Source organism: Mus caroli, unplaced genomic scaffold (genome assembly GCF_978045245.1).
Source record: "Mus caroli unplaced genomic scaffold, Mus_caroli_1 scaffold_9, whole genome shotgun sequence".
NCBI classification, from domain to species: domain Eukaryota; kingdom Metazoa; phylum Chordata; class Mammalia; order Rodentia; family Muridae; genus Mus; species Mus caroli.
Window position 1 is genome coordinate 89288708 of NW_028227264.1, and position 13114 is coordinate 89301821.

The following is a 13114-nucleotide window of genomic DNA, read 5'->3' on the forward strand; positions in this document are numbered from 1 at the left end:
ATGTGTTTTGCAAATTGTATCTTATATCTTGGGTATTCTAAGTTTCTGGGCTAATATCCACTTATCAGTGAGAACATATCATTTGAGTTCTTTTTTTTTTTTTTTTTTTTTTTTTTTGGTTTTTCGGTTTTTCGAGACAGGGTTTCTCTGTATAGCCCTGGCTGTCCTGGAACTCACTTTGTAGACCAGGCTGGCCTCGAACTCAGAAATCCGCCTGCCTCTGCCTCCCGAGTGCTGGGATTAAAGGCGTGCGCCACCACGCCCGGCGCTCATTTGAGTTCTTTTGTGATTGGGTTACCTCACTCAGGATGATGCCCTCCAGGTCCAACCATTTGCCTGGGAAATTCATAAAAGAATATGGAACGCTTCACAAATTTGGGTGTCATCCTTGCATAGGGGCCATGCTAATCTTCTCTGTATTGTTCCAATTTTAGTATATGTGCTGCCGAAGCGAGCACCATAGCACGATTTTTAACATTACTATTAATTGGAAATAAAGTTGTCATATATTGAATTTTATTTTGGGTAAATCTCTAGTAGATATATATGAATGGTCAGAAGTGGAAAGTGGTAGTTATTTTTTGTTTTTGTTTGGGGAACTTTTAGAAATTTAAATTGATAAGTTAAAAGTCATGTGTGTTTATATATATGTGTGTGTATGTATATATATATATGTGTGTGTATATGTATGTATATATGTATACATATATATGTATGTATATATATGTATACATATATACATACATACACACACATTATGGAATAGTTAAGTTATTTAACATATACATTATATCATGTACATTGTGTGGTTTAAAATACAATCCCTGAAATACATGAAATCTATTCTCTCACTAGCTAACAGTATATAGCATAAGTTGTAGTTATCATGATATAGATTTCTTGAATTTATTTCTCCTACTGGAAATTTATACCTATCAATGGACATCTCCCCACTTCCTCAGGCACCCTAACGCCTGGTGCCTGGCCTCATGAGTGTGACTCTTGTACGGTGAGTACAGCTCGTGCAGTGTGTCTGTGTCTCTGCTTTACCTCCCTTGGCATTGTGTCCTCCAGACTCAGCCAGGGTGTCATCAGTGACGGGACTCTTCCAAGCACCGAATGTGTTTCTGTAAATCACATTCTCCATTTATTAGTGGCCCCTTAGGAAGGTTGCTGTGGTGGGCATAGCATTGCCTTTCTCTGAGGACACTGATTTGCTGTTCTTTGGCTATCTGTCCGGGTGTGAGGTCACTGGTTGTTGTGTTTTACTTTGTACTGTTTTTCACAGTAGCCGTACTAATCTGTATTTTTACCAACAGTACACATGGGTTTACGTCTCTCCACGTCCTCACCAAAGCTTGTTATTGTTTGGCTTCTGTCTTAGTTGGGATTTTACTGCTGTGAAGAGACACCATGACCAAGGCAAGTCTTATAAAGATAACATTTAATTGGAGCTGGCTTACAGGTTCAGAGGTTCAGTCCATTGTCATCAAGGCAGGAGCATGGCAGCATCCAGGAAGACATGGTGCAGAAGGAGCTGAGAGTTCTCCATCTTCATCTGAAGGCTGCTAGGAGACTGACTACCAGGCAGCCTGGATGAGGGTCGTAAAGCTCATGGCCACAGTGACACATCTACTCCAACAAGGTCACACCTCTAAATAGTGCCACTCCCTGGGCTATGCATACTCAAACCACCACATCTTCTTTATTAGAATTTGTGGACTCTCCCATGACTAGGGATCCTGAGCATTTCCCATGTCCTCTTTGACATTTGCTGTTTGTCAGAACTCTCTCTCTAGGCCACATGAGTATTTTGAAAAAGGCTCCTTCTTGTTCCTGAGCTGTTTGGATTCTTTACATGTGTCCTGGCTGTGTATCCCCACTCGATACATAGCTGCAACGTGGGTGCCTTCATTCTGTAGCTCATCTCTTCACAGCCCTCTGGGCAGAGGCTTCTCAGTCTGTGTTTATCCCGTCTGCCTGCTTTTGCTCTTCTTACATGTATTTCAGGGATTGTATTCTAAACTTTTCTTTTGAAGGCTAATGCCCTAGAACTTTTCCTCTGTGTTTACCACCCCCTCCAGTACATTGATGTTGATTTTTTTAAAAAAGATTTGTTTATTTATATGCTCTGTCTTCATGCACAACTGCACAACAAAAAGAGTATTGGATCCCATTATAGATAGTTGTGAGCCACCATTTGGTTACAGGGGATTGAACTTGTGACCTCTGGGAGAGCAGCCAGTGCTCTTAGCCACTCGGCCATTTCTCCAAGCCCCTGACAACTGAGTTTTTGGTTTAAGTATTGTATCTATTTTGAGTTGATGTTTGCATTTAGTGTATGTGATGGTCCGATTTCACTCTTCTGCCTCTGTTTTTTTCCAGCACAGTTTATTAAAGAGGCTGTCTTTTTTCCATTATATTCTTAGCATTTTGGTCAAAAATTGTTGGTTATAAATTCATAGGTTTATTTGCAGGCTTCCTATTTTTTCATTCATATTTGAATTTGTATCTTTTTCCTTTTGCCACTACCTCACTCTCTCTGTGTGTGGGCGGGCTATGCTTTGCTTTTTAAGTTAACATATGTCAAAATGTTTTTTGGTATATTACATTTATTCTTTTCTCATATCTTAGAAATTTTAAATACTATCATTTGATATTACTTGTAGGAGAGTAGTATTGTTAGTATGAAAGTTATATTTTGTCTAATCAAGGGATTAACTTCTTTTTTAATATAATATTTTTTATTCTTTGAGAATTTCATACATGCATGCAGTGGATTTTAATGATATTTATTGCCCACTCCACCTAATCCCCCTACATCTACCCCTGTACTCGTTCCCTTTTTATTCCTGTGATAAAACATCGTGGCCAAGGCACCTTATAGAAAGAAGGGTTTGCTTGGGCTTAGCGTTCCAGAAAGTTAAAAATCCATGGTGGCAGAGCAGAGGCAGGCAGCAGTCATGGTGCCTCTGACAGCTCAAAGCTCACAATCTGAACTCAGCAGGAATCTGAGAGAGAGCAAACTATGAATGGTGCTTGGCTCTGAAACTTCAAAGCTTATCTTTAGTGACATTTCCTTCAGCAAGGCCATGCTTCCTAAACCTAGCCAAACAGCACCACCAACTGGAGACCAAATGTCCAAACATCTGAGCCTTTGAGTATTCTCATCAACACACTGTGATATCCAAGGCATCAGTCAGTCTGTGTTCAGGCCTGGTCCTATCTGTGTAGTGTGTGTCCAATTCTGGTCCTATCTGTGTAGTGTGTGTCTGATCCTGGTTCTATCTGTGTAGTATGTGTTCATCCGTGGTCCCATCTGTGTCCATGTGTGTCCAGTCCTGGTCCCATCTGTGTCCATGTGTGTCCATCTCTGGTCCCATCTGTGTCCAGTCATGGTCCCATATGTGCAGTGTGTGTCCAGCCCTGGTCCCATCTGTGTCCATGTGTGTCTAGTCCTATTCCCATCTGTGTAGTGTCTGTTCAATCCTGGTTCCATCTGTGTAGTGTATGTCTAATCCTGGTCCAGAGACACTCACCTAGATTCTACCAGGACACACATGTACTGTTTCCCTCACCGAGTCCTTAGGTTTCACTTTGTAAACAACTTTGACTGCTTCGTTTCTCACCTGAGCGGCCATCACCAACTTTATTCTGCATTGCTACAGTTGTCTCCTAACTGGCCTGGTTATAGTGATTCTGATTCTCCCTGGACTCCTGGTCTTTAAACAGAGCTTTCTCCACCAGCTGATGTTTTTATTAATTCTTTGGTAACTTAATACTATGTACTTTGATAATACACATCCCCTCCCCAACTCCCAGTTCTTTCCCCACCACTCTACCCAACCAACTTTATGATCTCCACCCATCAAATCCAGTTTGTGTTGGCCAGCTGCTCCTGGATGTGGTCAGTATCCCAGGGCCACATCGTTAAACAGACCTGACTTTCCTATAGCCAATCAAATGCCTTGTCGTCATAGCTTGTCAGCTTGGGGTGGGACAATGGTGCCACTTCACTCTTCCATGCTGGAGTTCTGTCTGGCTAGAGCATGTATAAATCTAATAATAGCCAACTAGATGCCATGTGCGGCCTTGTAAGCAACTTTAATCCAAGCTGTTCTAGTCCCTAGAATACAAATCCTTTAGTAACTTCATTGCTGTTGTGAGAAGTCTAGCTCATGTGTAAGTAAGTTGTCCAGTAAGTTGATTCTCAGCACGCAAAGGGTTAAATCTGGTACACACACACACACACACACACACACACACACACACACACACACCTCTCTTTTTTGTTGTTTTTTTGAGCACACACACCTCTTAAAAACACACCTAAAGTAGAGATTAGCACTTATTGTTACTAGTGAGCCTTTTTTTTTTAAAGCATGTTTTACTTTTTCCTCTGTCCTCATTACCCTGTTCTAAGCATGAAATGAAAACTTGGTTGACACATGTTTCAGGGGTTTGAAATATATGTCCTTTCTCGTTGCCTGGCTAGTTCCTGTTTGTCTCTCAGATCTTAGCCCCTCCATCCTTTCTTAAGGGAAACATTCCATGATTCCTTAAGACCAGCTGTTCTACCTTCTCACTTGATCGCAAATCTCTGCTGCTGTAGCCTCTGTGATTTTAGACATGCCTGTCTGGTTAGCGTCTGACCTACTAGATGGTAAACTGCATGAGGACAGGAGGGTTTTGTCATTGTTATTAAACTTTGCATTTCTTGGGCCTTGTACAGTGCTGGCCATCGCACATTAAGTGAGATGTGAGGAGGGGCTTGGCTGGATGTCGGGGACATGGGACATGGACAGAAGGGTGGTTAGTTATTAGAGGTGGATGTGAGGGCTTTTTGTCCACAGTGGCAAAAGTGTGGCACTGCATTGTGGGAATGTGGGCCACATTGCCCTCAGTTTGTAGAGTATTTGAGTTTCTGGCTGACTTGTCACAAGGTGGAAAACCAGAACATTCCTCTGCTACTCAGAGTGTCATCTGACGTCTGTGGTGACATATGGTGGTACAGCTGTTGAGAGCTGCCAATCCCATTTGCTAAACAGAGTGCAAATAGTCCAGGGAGCAGCGTCTGAAATGCTTTCTCTCTGGGAAAAGTGGCTGACACTCCAAATTTCAGTTGTGCCTAATTCCTTAAAGCACAATCAATCTTTTCTTTTAGCTTATCCTTAGAGGCGCTATGTTCTCTCTCTCTCTCTCTCTCTCTCTCTCTCTCTCTCTCTCTCTCTCTCTCTCTCTGTGTGTGTGTGTACATGTACTTATGTTTATGCATGTATCAAAGCTGGAGATTGATGTTGGCTGCCCTCTCGGATTACCCCCCCCACCTTAGTTTTTGAGATAGAGACTCCAACTGAATTGGTTTGTCTAGGCTGGCCACTGAGCTCCAGAGACCCACCTGTTTTCCTAGCACTATGGTTTCATACATGTGATTACATACTTGTGACATCATTCCTGGCCTTTAAAATATTGTTTTTATTTATTCTTCTTTACAACACATCCCAAGCACAGCTTCCACTCCTCCCAGTTCTCCCTTCCCTTTTCCCATCCCCCCCCCCCCCCCCCCCAGAAAAGAGCAAGCCTCCCAGAGACATCATCTGAGCACAGCATGAGATGCCATAGCACCAGGCACAAACCCTCACATCAAGGCTGGGCAAGGCAACCCAGTAGCAGGAGGAAAAGGGCCCCCAAATCAGGCAAAAGAGTCAGAGACACCCAATTCCCATAGTCAGGAGTCTCCCAAACACCAAGCCAACAACCGGAACATACATGCAGAGGACCTAGTATGTAGACCCATGCAAACTTCGCACTTGCCAATCTAGTCTGTGAGCCATGCCTGGCTTTTTTGACCTGGGTGCTAGAGCCCCAAACTCAGCTTCCCATGCCATTATGGCAAATACTTTATCAACTGAGCCATCTCCCTAGCCCAACAGGTAAGTTTAACAAATTCGTATTTGCAGTTATGTGTGTCTGTGTGTGGATATGTGCATGTGAGTGTAGGTGCCTACAGAAGCCGCAAGCATCCGGTCCTCCTGAAGCTGGAGTGAGAGCTGATTGGGAGCCACCTAACGTGAGTGCTGGGAGTTAAGCTCTGGTTCTAGAAGACCAGTATGTGCTCTTAACTACTGAGCCACTTTTCTAGATTCTGTTTTAACATTTTAATGTTTCTTTTCAAATACTAAGTAATGTTTTTAAACCATCATATTGAATTATATTTGATATATTTTGTTTGGTTCTTGAGCAGTCCAAAGTTAACATGATATAAAATGGAAGCACGATGGTTTTTTAGAAACTATTAGATGCAGTCTAATGAATTACCATGATGTATAGGGCAATCCGTATAAATGTTGAAACATTGAAATTAGCACCTATGCGGCCACTGAGGTGGCTCTGCGTGAATCTTGTCAGCTTCAGGGACTTCCTGAAACTATTTTAACCTGGTTACCTGTCTTAAAGATCTTCCTTGGTGGATGGAGTGTTTCAATCTAGGAAGAAGTGTCTATATAACAGAGGGGAACAAGTCCCAGGAGTTGACACAATTCTGCCTTGAGAAGCCTGTGCAGCATGGCTGCTTTCCCCTTACCCACTCCAAATGAATGTAAACCAGAACGAAAGCCTTAGGCTGCCAACCAGAAAGTCAGGGGAGGAAGCACAGTCTGCTAAACATCCAGACCATTTAAAATGGTCCTATTGATGAGGATGAGGACTGTCGTGGGATGTGACGCTCTCAGTACTCTACACACGTTTCTAACATCTGTGTGGCAGGCAGGGTCTGAGGAGCGCCAGCTCTCTCTCCCTGTGTGGATTCAATGTAGAGGAGGGACAAATGGATAACTTCAGTATGTTCCGAGAAAGTAAATCTGTGTAATCCAGTCTTGGAGACTAAAGACCTCTTAGAAGATGACACTGGACCTGAAGTCTGGAAAGCGCCACCTGCAGGCCGGGAGCTGTGAGGCAGAACTAAGAGACAGGCTATGTGGCTGGATCCAGGAGCTGCAGTGATGTCCAGATAATTCTTTTAGGGTCTTCAACGAGTATTTTTACTTGGGTTTCAAATGTTCTCCATGTATAATTTGTGTGATTTATAACCACTCAACGTCATTTCTACTGAGTCAAGTTTCCTAAATATACATATGTATGGTGTATAAATGTACATTTGTAGGTTTTTTTTTTTTAAAGTTTACTATAATTTATTTCACTTGGGGGGTGTTCAGTAATTATGGTAATTAGGACAGAAGTCAGCACATTTTTTTTTCTGCAAAGGGTAAGGGTATGTATTTTGTGGTCTCTGTTGCAGGCACCCATCTCTGCCATAATATTGAAGTCAGCTATCAGCAACACGTAAATGAGTGGCTATACTGTGTTGCATAAAACTAACTACAGATAGGCAGAAGGCATCATCTACCACGCTGGAAACATGCTTTTCCAGTCCTAGGGGGACTACACCCAGAACTAGGAAAGTCAGTTTTCCCATCATCCCTACCGATCCTTTATATGAAGGCCGTGGCCAGAGATGGACTGAGGCAATGATCTATAAATACATGATTTTGTTAGCTTATTGACCTAGCCTAGTGGTTCTTATCATTCCTAACACTGTGAGTTCTAATGTGTATAGTTCTTCATGTTGTGATGACCCCAACCATAAGACTTTTAATTTCTACTTTATAACTAAGTTTGCTACTGTTATGAATCATAATGTAAATAATTGATATGCAGCCCCTATGAAAGTCCTTTGGCTCTCAAAGGGGTCAAGACCCACAGGTTGAGAAGCACTGACCTGCCTAGTCAGAGCTGTATTTCTACGTGCCTGAGATCTACGCAAATTCACCATGGATCTGCATACACTTGTCCCCTTGATGATCATATTACAGTAGCCCAATGAAAACACAGCTCTCACCTCCAAGGAAATAAGAGTTTGTTCTGGAGCCAAATTAGAGCAACTATGGCCTGGGAACACAGATTCAAGTTGCCCCAAATGCTGTGTTCCAACATGGGGACTGAAGTTTTTATAGCAAAAGGACAAAAAGTCCTCACTTGGGGCACTTTCCAAATACGTGGCTGGAGACCTCATATACACAGGTTCTAGAAAAGTGGAGAGATTTCAGCTCTGGGTCTTGGATGCTATCTGGTGACACTACTAGGTTGCCTTTGGGTCGATGGAAACTGTTGGTTTGTTAGTCCATTTGGAAAGAGCTTACGTAATGGTCACAATTATGTTAGGTCAAACAGAGATGGGCAGCGCATGCCGATTAAAGGGACTAAAATAGCTCAAGGCTTGGAGAAATGATGCAGAGATTAAAAGTGCTCCCTGCTCTTGTAAAGGATGCCCGCTTGATTTTCAGCATCCATGTGGTGGCTCACAACTGCCTCTAACTCCAGCTCCTGGGGATCTGACACTCTTTTCTCTCCTCCACGGGCACCTGCGTTCATGTTCATGTGCGTACATACACACACACACACACACACACACACACGATATGATATAGTTTTAAAAAGATAGTGTAGGATAATTTGGCTCTGAACCTGCAACATTTCAAATAGCCACAATCACGTATGTTCTAATCAGTTTATTAGCCTCGTAAAACACGTAAGCACAGGTAAGGCTTTTGTGGGGCGACTTTACATTATATAACAGAGTGATTCCAGGCTCTTGATGGTGTTTCGCCCTTTCCAGTCCAGCCTGTGTATAAGCCCCAATACTAAATTTTCTTGCAGGTTATATCTACCACACGTCCATACTCTTTTAAGTTGAAAGGCATTCCTTGCATGGACCACAGGCATCTATCTATTAAACAGCCTCAGTATTTCCCTCTTTATTCATTTCTATTGTTGCTATATTAAATTATACCAGAAATGTACTTTACAATACCATCTTCCTGCGCAGTGTGGCTCAGCTGGATCCATCTCCTCATTACGAAGGCTGAAATCAAGGTGACAGGCAAGGCTGCATTGCTTTCCAGGGTCCCAAGGTGAATGCACTTCCAAGCCCGTTCAGATGGTTGATTAAACTCAGTTCTTCTCTTTTAGCTTCAGGACAGAGCTGTGGAAAGTGTCCCCAGCTTGTAGAGAGCACGGGCATGCCTCAGCTCTCAGCCCTCTCTGTTCAAGGCAGTAGCAGGACACATTCTTTTCTCTTTGAGTCTTCTGGCCTCATCTCCTTGGAGCATGTCCCAAGTGCTTGGTTCTCCACTTGTACTGGAAATTGCACTTTAATATATATTTTTCAGCATATTAAGGATTTTTAATTTTCTTATTCCCTAATTACATTGATTACTTAGCACTTGCATTTATTCAACCATGAAATATCTTTTTTCTTACGAACATTTTCCAATGACTGAGCTCTTTGTAACTATTTTATGATACTTCATGGAGTAGAATAAAACTTATCAGTCCCTTTATTATTATTAATTGTGTAGGTGTTACCTGGTGATTTTGTACACACTAGTGTGCACAACTCTGTAATTGAGTGAGAATATTTGTACCAAAAGAGTGTACGTTGCATTTACTTCTTCGGATCTATCCTCAACTGTATCATAACTGCATCCAGCCATATTGTCCTAAGATAGGGGTCTCTCTCCAGAAGGTTCACAAAGCTTGTCTTCAGAAATGGGAAGAACAGCTGGAAGCCACATAAAAAGCAAGGAGTAAAATCGTAGCCAACTCTTCAACTTGTTCCTTATGTTTATTTCTACTGAGCATCAGATTGAGACAGAGTTTGTGGATCTATGTATTTTGCCTCTCAGTTGTCTTAACTCTGCATCTATGCAGTAGACATACCATCACTTTTACTAGGCGTGCCACCTGCACATTTGCTACCATACATATTTGATGCATTTAAATTTCACTGAAGGAAAAGCAAAAGGGAAGTCTGTCAAATAATGAAACCGAAGAGCCAAGCAGTGTTGGTGCACACCTTTGATCCCAGCACTCAGGAGGCAGAGGCAGGATGATTTCTATGAGCTTGGGTCAGCCTGCTCTATAGAGTGAGCTCCAGGACAGCCAGGGCTACACAGAAAAGTCCTGTCTTGAAAAGCCCAAACCATGGATGCTCACAGTCAGCTATTGAATGGATCACAGGGCCCCCAATGGGAAAGAGAAAGCACCCAAGGAACTAAAGGGAACTGCAACTCTATAGGTGGAACAACAATATGAACTAACCAGGACCCTGGAGCTCTTGACTGCATATGCTGTATATGCATAGTCGGCCATCACTGGAAAGAGAGGCCGACTTGCAAACTTTTTATGCCCCAGTACAAGGGAACGCCAGGGCCAAAAAGGGGGAGTGGGTGGGTAGGGGAGTGGGGGTGGGTGGGTGTGGGGGACTTTTGGGATAGCATTGGAAATGTAAATGAGGAAAATACCTAAAAAAAAAAAGCCCAAACCAAGATGATGAATGATGATGATGGTGATGATGGCAACAATGGCGATAAAGATAAAAGGAGGAGGAGGAGGAGGGGAGAAAGAAGACAACACTGAAGGGTGGTTTGTTTGTTTTTAATAAGCCCAGTTAGTGCTTCCCATACGTGCATGGCTTTGGGACCAACCACTGGAACCTGGGAAACCTCCCATGGCACATCTAAAGAGTGATCGCCCCTCCCCCAGCAATTAGCAACTACTAGTAGCTCCTCAGTGAAGGCTGGAGCTTGGAGACCATCTATCTCATCTGTGAATGCAAGCAGGGAGGAAGTGCCCGGCTGGTTTGATTGTGTGTGATTGTGTGTGTGTGTATCCTGCAGCCCAAGTGTGGTTTATTCAGCACCAGGATCTTACCATATTCTTACAGGGAGTAGCAAGGCAATGACAATCGTGTATGCTATTTGGGAGAACTCTGGGATCCCCCTGACCAGTAACTATGCCTTCAATTGCGATTTTCATGTAACAAACTATCTTTTAAAAGTTATATTACCCACTTGTGCAGGGTAATTCCAATTCAACCTTTACTCTTTTAAGTTGAATTTTGAAATGATCATAGTAACTAACTAGTGGGTTCCCATAAAGTTTTTTCATACACCCTTAGTTTTGGCTACCCTACCCAGTGCCCCTCTCTTTCTCACCACTGCCCCATTCCGACTCCCTGAACTCCCCTTTGTTCATCTTCCATGTATCCTATGGCCTGTCTGGTTAGTGTTCAATTCCGATTGTGAGATAGTTGGTTTCCATATTCCTCTGAGTAAGCCCCCTTCCCCCCTCCACTTTCTCACATATCCCCATTCCTCCTCAAGTCTTTCCACCCCAACAGTCCACATCTCTACTTCCATTTTCTTTGTAATCTACTGTATTCCGTCCCTTAGCATGCCACCAAAAAGCTCCTTTCCAGTGTCCCGGTTTCTACTTGAGTCCAAGTTAAATACCAACCAAGTTCTGAAGCTAGGATCTGCATAGGAGAACAAACACGCATCTGTCTTTCTGGGATTTGTCAGTTTTTCCAGTTCCATCTCTTCATCTGTGAATTTCACGACTTCATTTTTCTTCATAGCTCAGTAAATGACATAATGTACACATGTCACATTTTTTTCTTGCCCATCCCCTCTTTGGTTTCTTCAAGACAGAATTCTCTGTGTGGCCCCGGGCTGTCCTGGAACTCACTCTGTAAATGAAGCTGGTCTTGAACTCAGAGATCCTTATGCCTCTGCCTCCCAAGTACTAGGATTAAAGGTGTGTGCCACTCTACCCAGATAACCACTGACCTCTTGATGGACATAACACGGATTCCACAGCCTCACTATTTGAATAGAGCAACTGTGAGCATAGGTGTCCAAATATCTCTGTAGTTGTAACTAAAGTCCTTGGGGTGGTATAGCTGTGTCATGTGACAGTTCTATTTTTTAGATTTCTGAAGTGGTTGCCCTTGTTTTCACTCCCACCATCAGTGTATCTGTCTCTGTGTGTGTGTATATGTGTTTTTTTTAATTAGGTATTTTCTTATTTTACATTTCAAATGCTATCCCAAAAGCCCCCCATATTCCCCCCACTCCCCTACCCACCCACTCCCACTTCTTGGCCCTGGCGTTCCCCTGTACTGAGGCATATAAAGTTTGCAAGACCAAGGGGCCTCTCTTCCCAATGATGGCCGACTAGGCCATCTTCTGCTACATATGCAGCTAGAGACACGAGCTCTGGGGGTACTGGTTAGTTCATATTGTTGTTCCACCTATAGGGTTGCAGACCCCTTTAGCTCCTTGGGTACTTTCTCTAGCTCCTCCATTGGGGGCCCTGTGATCCATCCAATAGCTGACTGTGAGCTTCCACTTCTGTGTTTGCTAGGCCCCAGCATAGCCTCACAAGAGACAGCTATATCAGGATCCTTTCAGCAAAATCTTGCTGGTGTATGCAATGGTGTCAGCGTTTGGAGGCTGGTTATGGGATGGATCCCCGGATATGGCAGTCTCTAGATGGTCCATCCTTTCATCTCAGCTCCAAACTTTGTCTCTGTGACTCCTTCCATGGGTGTTTTGTTCCCAATTCTAAGAAGGGGCAAAGTGATCACACTTTTACCACATATCCATGTGTTTCTGAAGATGCTCAGTCTTACCCAGGTGAGATAAATCTTAAAGTAGTTTTAGTTGGTGCCTATGAATGCTGAACACTTTCTTTCCATTAATTTATTTTTTATTCACTTTACATCCCAATCACAGCTCTCCCGCCTCCTGGTTATCCCCCTCACACAGCCCCTCCCCCTTTCCCCTTTCCTTCTCCTTTGAGAACAGGGAGCCTCCCCTGGGAACACCCCTACAGATACATCAGTAGGATGAGGCTCATCCTCTCCCCCTGAGGCTAGACAAGGTGGCCCAGTTAGGGGAATGGAATCCATAGGCAGGCAACAGATTTAGGAACAGCCCCCACTGCAAGTGTTGGGGACCCACATGAAGACAAAGCTGCACATCTGCTACCTATGTACCCCTATGTTGGGGGTGGGGGTGGGAGGCTAGGTCCAGCCTGTGTATGCTGAGCGCTTTTTAAAGTGTTTCGTAGAAATATGCATTTTCTTTTGAGAACTTTCTGTTCAGTCCATAGCTCAATTTTTAATTGGGCTGCTTAATTTCTTAACGTTTTGTCTCCCAGTTCTTTAAGAAAGCTCAAGAATGTCAGGCGAGTGGCTGGGGAGTTTCTCTCC

The 13114-nt window shown here is 43.3% G+C and overlaps 1 non-coding gene across 1 annotated transcript; it reads right to left on the reverse strand.

Annotated features, from left to right (window-relative positions):
* Nucleotides 1-351: 351 nt before the first annotated feature.
* LOC115032288 (U6 spliceosomal RNA) lies at nt 352-458 on the reverse strand. Its single transcript, XR_003837928.1, has one exon. It is a non-coding gene; the product is annotated as a U6 spliceosomal RNA (small nuclear RNA).
* Nucleotides 459-13114: the final 12656 nt, after the last annotated feature.